Genomic DNA, 6,771 nt, shown 5'->3' with positions numbered 1-6,771 from the left:
AACAGTGCAAGACAGGTAATGCAATACAGCTGGTCTCTGAGTTAAAACGAGGTGCGTTTTGATGTCCCCATCCTAGCTAGAAAATATCGCAAAAAAGTCGAACCATCACCAGGACACACGAGGAGTCTTAAAGAATGATCAGTATGGGTTAGTATACTATAACTTGTTGATAATTGTGTCTTATAAAAACATTAACAATTATCGTGACGCTAAATTGAATTCGCCGAAGCTACGTACCATACGTGCGTCGAAGTATCGTATTGTATTCGTCGCGATTCTGTCCGACGTCTGCATGCTTAAACAACGTTAGGTTGTTGATGGCTACATTTAAGTTAGTCGTAGAAAGAGAAAATTGAGACAACTGCACGTTGAAACAACTACACATTAGCAGGACTGAGGCGAGGCATCTCACAAAGCGGTAAGGCGGGAGCCCATTGTATTGTACCACATACTTGTATGCTGCAACGATTTTTTCATATTGCTATCGTCCATCGAAAGATTGAAATCTAAATTTTCAATCTCAACTTGTGGAGTATCTGCTACAGGACAGATACATGAAATGGAGTCGACCTACAGTAGTATACTGTTAGTATGGATCATAGTGCAGAGAAATGGATTCTTGTAAACATAAGTACACGTATGATAGCAGCATTTGGTAGCAACATTAAAGTGTGATGTACAAAAACAGCCTATAACACCATTAAAGTATAATGTGCACAGAATATAAAAAGTATACAGCTAACAGCACCGATGGGGGAAAATTGGTGTTGTAAACATAAATGTACTGTGTGTGTGTGTGTGTGTGTGTGTGTGTGTGTGTGTGTGTGTGTGTGTGTGTGTGAGAGAGTTCATTCTAGTCTAATTCTGGGTATTGAGTAGTCTGATGGCTTGAGGAAAGAAACCGTTACACAGTCTGCTTGTGAGGGCCTGAATGATTAGCATTTTAAATCCTTGCTAAATAGGCTAATATCGTATCATTACCTAATAAGCTAGCATTCAGATTGACTTAGGACCTAGTGTGAAATATACAGAGTTAAAAATTTGCTTATCCTGAGGTGAAAAAGTCATTATCTACCTTTAAAAAGCCAGCAAATGACAGAAAAATGCTTGAATTGCACTTTCCAAAGGTTGTAAGTACCCTTTTTGCATTCAGTTTCAATGTATAATCATTCCATTTGGGTTAAAAATGATCTGAGTTGTTTCTCCATTTGGATTTTTTACTAATGCCTTCTCCTAGCTAAAGTGGTTTACCTTTGAACCTTACTCTTTTTTTTTTTTAACGCCGTCTCTCTAGTGGCTAAAAGTCGATTTCAGCCTCAAAATCATTTGGTACTGTTCATTTCCCCTCGGATAATAGGACTTTCTATTTAGCAAGCTTTGGAATTGATGGTTTAGCACTAGACTGCATTCAAGGTCTAGCTGGTGTTCAAGAGAATTTGGAGGATTTGGCATCAATTAGTCGATTCAGGCAGTTGCACATTCGCTGCTTTTGGAGATCGTTATTATGGAAATCAGGCATATTTTATATTCAAAAAACATTTAGTATTTTGAATGAATAAGCAGAGATGGATCTGAATGGACTGGTATAATCGTAAAAAAAAGCTAGAAATGTAAGCACCGGTTACAGGTTCTTCTGAGCTTAGCTCCATTTTCCATGATCTGGTGTTCTTGAGTACCTGGTTTTTATTAATCTAACACTCTTTCTTTTTCTTCCACAGGTAAGTGTTCAGATCATTACCCGAGAGTGGACTTGACCCGCAATGGATGTACAGTACATGCCTCTGATGAGATGCAGTAAGATCAACCTGTATTTTCTGATCCTGTCTTTAGTAGTATATGTATTTGTCAAGGAAGCTTTGGTGTGCAATTGCCAGTGTTTTCAGGCATGCATATTAACTCTTCAACAATGCAACATCGATACATGACCATCACACCAAAACGGTCAATGATAAACAAGGCAAGGGCTCAGATTAAGCAACATGGTCATCACTGATAAGTAAAGTCTTGCCAACTGTTCAGCTTCTATATGTTATATGTGTTGGAACCAGAAGTGTATGAGGAACATAGTTTTGGGGAGCAATGGATACTGACTGGGATATCAGGGGATGCTGACAGGCCCACTCTGGCTGGAGCAAATTATGGTATTCATCACATTAACAAAAATGCTACACTGATTGATTCATATCAATATTGCCCCTTTTCCACTAAAAAGAACCAGGTGCTGGTTCAGAGCTTGTGCTTGTGCTGGTTCCCAAGTTGGATCCACTGGCAAACTTTGTAAGAACCGCTTTGCCTTTCCATCGGCTAGAGAGCCGTCACAGAGCCGAGTCTGACGTTACTGTATACGCGTCACGTTACACAGCAACGTTAGCGCAGCAGTGCAAAAACACAACATCAACAACGGCGGATGTTGCTTTACTGTTAATGCTCATACATAACATTGTTTTATCACTAACACAAAAAAAAGGTTTAGCCTTAGCATGATAATGTATCATATTGCGGTACAATAAAAAGTGTATTAAACTTTAGTATACTTAAGGTACATTATCAAAGGCGCTAACAGTAGCCCCGCCCACAGCTCCTGACACAAAGCAGTTCTTAAGTCTAGACCAGCAACGTTTTGGTGCTACTTAAGAGCCACTTTTCCTGGTTCAGAGCCGGTGCTTTGGTTGTCGAAAAATAAAGAACTGGTTCTAAATTAGGCTCCGAACCAGCACTCAAACTGCTTCGGTGGAAAAGGGGCATATGTGGTCCTCAATATTTAGTCCTTGGTTCGTCTCTACCTGAAGACAGCAATGTAGTACTGTTGTAGTCCTCTGCTCAAACAGATGAGCTTCCAATGCTTCGAATTTCAAGCTATTACAGTTACCACCGTCAAAGCCGCCACACTTGTCATCTGGTAGCTCGTTACCTATCCAGGCTAGGTCCCTTACTGCTATTAATGCCCTCTTGTGATATAAGTATAGCAAATAAGCCCTACTTTCTCATGGGAAACATGAAAATTCAAAGCCATCTGACATAACACCGGAATATAAACAAAATCTAAAATATATAATGTGCTTCACGGTGACCTTTTTCCTTTATTCTTACATTTTCCTCAAGGACAAATCAGTTCTATTATACTGTCATTTCTCTAATATATTATGGCTTGGGTGATTTAAGAGAATAATTACAGCATATTAAGGTTACCATCCTCAGAGGTCCAAAATACCTTTATGTACCTAAGTAAAGTTTCACTATAGGGACAGACGGAGACAGGAGAGTCTTCTGTTAAAGAAAGCTCCTTCAGGCTTTGATTTTGACCCGAGATGTCCCAGATATCCATCATTCTTGTATGAATCTAGGACAGTAACTTGGCACAAAGCTCCCGGACTTGTGTAGTCGATATTCTTGGATATATGACAGACGTTCTAGAGCCCTTGTGGAGGAAATGCAGCTGCAAGAAGGTGCAATTGCTTTTTTTTTTTTTTTGAAAAAGGGTGGAAAAGTGTTGCGTGTGACAGGATGACAGAATGATATGCACAGCTGACAGCCAAATAATATAGCAGTTACAAATCTGTTACGATTCCTAGAGTATACCATTTGGATCTGCGACACATCTGGTGCATATGTACAGATTTTAAGACTAACTTCAGGCCAAAGGATAGAAAATCACAAAGCTTTTTTGGTCTGCCAGTGCTTTAAATTGTCAGTACATCCCTAGGACACGAGAATTAAACCGATTCAGTTTTGTATGATTGGGGGCACGGTGGCTTAGTGGTTAGCACGTTTGCCTCACACCGCCAGGGTTAGGAGGTTCGATTCCCGCCTCCGCCTTGTGTGTGTGGAGTTTGCATGTTCTTCCCGTGCCTCGGGGGTTTCCTCCGGGTACTCCGGTTTCCTCCCCCGGTCCAAAGACATGCATGGTAGGTTGATTGGCATCTCTTTAAAATTGTCCGTAGTGTGTGTGTGTGTGTGTGTGTGAGTGAATGAGAGTGTGTGTGTGTGCCCTGCGATGGGTTGGCACTCCGTCCAGGGTGTATCCTGCCTCGATGCCCGATGACGACCTGATATAGTTTGGATAAAAGCGGTAGAAAATGAATGAATGAGTTTTGTATGAATGGATAACAAGATGGAATGACTTCAAGGCCCCTGTTCAACCATGTGTCTGATTGTGTACTTTTGCATGTACTATTCACTTCCATGAGGGTTTTCCTCAGTGGTCTTCAGTTTCCTTTTCCAAAGAACTTCTAGTATGTTTAATTGCCACTAGGTGTGAAGGATGTGTCCAACACTGATTTTAGGTGTTCTCTGGATTCACTGTTACCCTTGATAGAATAATAAAACAAAAACTTGTCCCTTGAGTTTTCCTGAGGTTCAGATTAAAAAAAGGACAAATATTTCACTTTGGACTCGATGACTAGTTTGCGGTCTGGGAGGAGCCAAGCACCTGACATTGTCATTCAAATAAGATTATATATTTTGACAATCCGAATTCACATATCTTGAATTCCCACCTGTAGTGAGCCTTTCAAGCAGGTCAACAGAAGAAGAGTGAGGTGAAGATGATTGATGATGAAGATGAAGGTAGCCGTCATTTCCCAGCAGGCTCAACCACACAGCTGCACATCTTGTCCACTCATCTTCTCCCTCATTACTGCTGGACTCCTGACACACCAATTACTTTGAATCCTATTAGCATGCAAATGTAGTCACCAAATGCAGAATAGCATATTAAACATTTCCTGCCACCTAATTAATTTTGGTCTTCAAAAGCTAAAGCGAATGTACAAATCCGTGATGAATATTAATACCGTGTCTCATTGGGGAAAGTGAGGAAGGCTCTGCCTCAGCCAGATGGAGCAGCTCTGGCCTAAATCTCTGCTGAGAATTGTTTTATCAAAAAAAATAAATAAATAAAGCCTACTCGTGATAGCCGCCAAGATTCGACTATATATCGTAGATGTGTTTGCAAAGAAATGACCATTACATCATCTGTTCTGTGGTTTTGCTGTAGACAGAAGAAGACACTGAAGACCAACCACCAGCATTCCACAGTTGTCTGAAATAATTTTGTAAGAATAAAAATACATGTAATAAACAGTGCAGAAAGAATTTCCATAAAGGTCAGAATATCAATGAGTCTTAACACAATATAATCTCACTTAACACTAATACAGCATAGGCATTTTAGTATAGTTGTGGCTCAGCAGTTAAGGTTCCGGGTCACTGATCAGATGGTCTGGGGTTTAAGCCCCAATACTGCTAATCAGCCACTGTTGGGCCCTTGTGCATGGTCCTTAAATGTAGGATCTCCGATTTTTGAAAGCCAATGTCGACATATAAAATCACCAAAACAAACACGCCCCTAACCCAAATGGGTCCCACCCATGTATTGATAGCTCCGCCCACACATACATACGTAACCCAGGCAACTAACAGAAAGAAATGTGTTTTTATCATAGCTGAAGGGAAGAACAATACGATTGTAGAAAAACAAACAAGCAAAAATGACACACAAGCATAATGATGTAAAGGACAAAGGCATATATTAGTTCTGTGTAACAAAGCAAAACCAACGTTACTCACCTATCGAGAAGGAAAAAAGCGCCTCGCCGTCTTAAGTAAAGTCGGCCGCATATTCACAGGTCGGAGTTTCCCGAGTCGATAACTCCTGAGCTAAACGCTGTTACTACACAAAACGTGGTTGTAGCTGCCTCTCTACATTACTACGATAGAAAAGAGGTGTTATTTGTGTAGTAACAGCGTTTAGCTCAGGAGTTATTGACTCGGGAAACTCCAACCTGTGAATATGTGGCCAACTTCCTGCTCCTTCAGTTCTCTCCAGCGCTGGAAAGCTGATCCTATATTAACACGTCCTAAGTCTTGCCTTATCGTAAGCCTTTCTTCACTTTCTTTCTTTGTTTTTATCCTCCATGTCGATGTTAAAACCGCTTTCTGCTAATGTCACACATGCGCACTGAACATTCTCTCCACCGCATATTGACAAGACCCACCCCTTTCTGCTCATTGGCTACACATCTGTTTTGTTTTTTGTTTACTTTTCGGCCCGACTCTGTTTTCTGAAACATCTCTCAAACATCGGAGACCACACCTTTAAGTGGTGCATCTATCATGACTGGCACTGTGTTTTGTCCACAGTTTCCTAACAAGCTTTCTTTATCTTCTTCTGCTCTTTTTACATAATCTGGTTAAATACAAGCTGGTTAATACATTGATCTCTGGAAGGAGAAACCAAAGGTGAGGCATGACAAGAATTGTGCACAATTGCCCCCTTTCCACCATAAAGAACCGGGTGCTTGTTCAGAGCTGGTGCTGGTTCGAAGTTGGTTCCACTGGCGAACCTTCTAAGAACTGGTTTGCCTTTCCACCGGCTAGAGAGCATCACAGAGCCGAGTGTGACGTCACTGTATACGTCTCATCTTTCCCAGTAACCTTAGCGCAGCAGCGGCAAACACAAACACATCAACAATGGCGGATGTTGCTTTATTGTTAATGCTCATGGCTTTGCGAACCTACATTGGCATCCAAACGCGGCGAATCCAACGTGCACGTGCAGATCCGTGTCATTTATATAAACGGAGGTTGAGAATAACGTAAAGTACATAACGTTATTTTATCATTAACGCATTTAAAAAAAGTTTGCCATGGAATGTAGCTACCTACTATCGTGTGCTGATAATTGATCATATTGTGTATTAAATATTGGTATACTCAAGGTACATTATCTTAGCCCCACCCCCAGCCCCGCCCACAGCCCCTGACATAAGT

At 41.0% G+C, this 6,771-nt stretch overlaps 1 protein-coding gene and 1 long non-coding RNA gene across 2 annotated transcripts in view; one reads left to right on the top strand and one right to left on the bottom strand.

Annotated features, from left to right (window-relative positions):
* The window catches only part of LOC113637867 (limbic system associated membrane protein), a 648,067-nt gene that overhangs the window by 93,823 nt on the left and 547,473 nt on the right, over positions 1-6,771 (top strand). The window lies entirely within an intron of this gene.
* Positions 4,002-5,300, bottom strand: LOC113637869. Its single transcript, XR_003439463.2, has 3 exons — positions 4,970-5,300; positions 4,794-4,863; positions 4,002-4,671 (listed from the first exon to the last, which is right to left on the bottom strand). It is a non-coding gene; the product is annotated as an uncharacterized LOC113637869 (long non-coding RNA).

This window comes from Tachysurus fulvidraco, chromosome 11 (assembly GCF_022655615.1).
Source record: "Tachysurus fulvidraco isolate hzauxx_2018 chromosome 11, HZAU_PFXX_2.0, whole genome shotgun sequence".
Lineage (NCBI taxonomy): Eukaryota > Metazoa > Chordata > Actinopteri > Siluriformes > Bagridae > Tachysurus > Tachysurus fulvidraco.
The sequence above is the reverse complement of the archived record's forward strand: the minus strand, read 5'-3'. Positions and strand labels throughout refer to the sequence as shown.